The sequence below is a fragment of the Suricata suricatta genome, chromosome 8, assembly GCF_006229205.1.
Source record: "Suricata suricatta isolate VVHF042 chromosome 8, meerkat_22Aug2017_6uvM2_HiC, whole genome shotgun sequence".
Classification (NCBI taxonomy): Eukaryota; Metazoa; Chordata; class Mammalia; order Carnivora; family Herpestidae; genus Suricata; species Suricata suricatta.
Window position 1 is genome coordinate 123554917 of NC_043707.1, and position 2104 is coordinate 123557020.

Below are 2104 nucleotides of genomic sequence, written 5' to 3' on the forward strand. Positions count from 1 at the left end.
CTTCCTTCCTTCCTTCCTTCCTTCCTTCCTTCCTTCCTTCCTTCCTTCCTTTCCAGAATCAGCCTTAAAAGCAGATAATAACTAAGCAGATTTTATCTGTCATCTTTCTATCTGTCCATCCATCCATCTATCTCCATCTGCCTACCTATTCATTTTAGGAGAAATTTGGGTATAAAATACTTATAGGAACTTAGTTTTGAGGGGACCTTCTGTTTCATGAAATTCAGACTCTTTGTTCTGATGGAAAGCGCGAGGCACAGAGAGGAGTGACTCACAGTGCGGGTCCTAGACCTCAGGTCTCCCGGCTCCCACCGCCTCTTCTGTGGCTCCAGTCGCATTTAGTCACAGCCATGCTGGCGAGCCTGGGTGGCACTGGGGTCCATCCCAGAGGTCCTGTATAAGGCACGAGGCAGCCCCCCACAACTGGGCCTGCCCCAGGGCGCACTGCCCTATGCTGTGCTCACAGCCGCTAGTTCAGCCCATGCCATGCTCCTTGCTGTGGGTGAGTTGGCTGTTAAGTAACAACTCTCCGTGGGTTGTTTCTAGGGTGTGATGGTAGGAAGAGCCACCATCTGTTCCCAGACACTGCACTTGGCACTTTGGGGAGGTCAAGCGCAGGAGGCCATTGTCTCCCCAAAGGTCTCAGCTCCAAAGTGGTGTGCAGTTGGGAGATCTAGCCCTGGTGTCTTCATTGGTCTAACAGCCACTCCTGGGGTGGGGGCCTCCTTGTGTGCCTGGGAAGGGCACCGGAGAGGGGTCTCGGGGGTCCGAGCCCTCTGGCCAGCCGTGTGACCTGGGCACACCCCGATTCCCTTGCCTTGCCTGGGGTGCGTGTATCAGTGCTGGCCCTTCCTCCCTCGTGGAGCGCCGTGCGCTGTGGAGTGCTGCGGGCGTGGGACATGATGCCACCCCGTCAATTGGCGCTGCTCTCGATGGGCATCCAGCTAGCGCCTATGAGCTACCACCTCCCTGCCTCCAGCTCCCTTCTCACCTCCGAGGGTGAAAAGGGCCAAAGAGCTACTCCAGGTCCAGGGCCGGGCACCGTGCCATGTGTGTGGGTGTCTGTTCGGAGCTTGGAGAGCTTCTTTGACGTGGAGGCTGGAGGCTCAGACGGGGATCCGCAGACAGTCGTGTCTTTGTGAGCTCTGCCCTGGGGACCCGCCCACAGAAACCTGTCAACTCAGACCTTGATGGAAAGCAGCCGCAGGAGAAGGGGAACAATGAGCTTGTCATTTCAGGATAGAGCAACGTCTGGGCCAGGCTGGCACTGGGTGATTCGGAGGCAGACTGAGGAGCCCTGTTGGTGTGTGGGAAATTAAAACTTCTAGGCTGGCAGGGGTGGGAGCCTCTGGAATGTGCGGGAAGGGTGTTGTCCTCGGTGACTGTGTGATCAGGTCCCCACCTTCTTCTCTCATCCTGTGCCACCTTGTCCTTTGCTCCCTGCTCTCCAGCCCACACTGGCTGTGCTTCATCCTGCCTCAGGGCCTTTGCACATGCCAAATCCTTTGCCTGAGATTTTAGTTTTTCAAATAGGCAGAGAAACATAGAACACAATTATTTAGATAAACTGTGTCCCCATCTCTGAACAGATATTAACTTTTTGTTGCTTTCTCTTCAGAAGACTTTATTTTTTTATTGCGGTAAAAAAATATATAACATTAAATTTGTCATCTTAACCATTTTTAAGTGTGCAATCGAATAGTGTTACATATATTTACAGTGTTGTACAACAGATCTCAAGAACTCTTTTGTCTGATAGAGCTCAAGCTCTATACCCACTAAACTTTAAAAAATGTGGAACACTTCCCAAATTTGCATTTATTCCTATTCAGGGACCATGCTCATCTTCTCCATATCTTTACAATTTTTTAAAATGTTTTCTTTTTCTTTTTGAAAGAGAGAGAGAGACAGTGTGAGCAGGGGAGAGGCAGAGAGAGGGAGACACAGAATCCGAAGCAGGCTCCAGGCTCTGAGCTGTCAGCACGGACACGAAGGTGAGATCATGACCTGAGCCGAAGTTGGACGCTCAACTGACTGGGCCACCGAGGTGCCCCTCCATATCGTCACAATTTTAGTATAGGTTCTGCTGAAGCCAGCAAGAACT

The 2104-nt window shown here is 51.7% G+C and overlaps 1 pseudogene; it reads right to left on the reverse strand.

Annotated features, from left to right (window-relative positions):
- Positions 1 to 1788: 1788 nt before the first annotated feature.
- Positions 1789 to 1881, reverse strand: LOC115300543 (annotated as a pseudogene).
- Between the last annotated feature and the right edge of the window lie 223 nt (positions 1882 to 2104).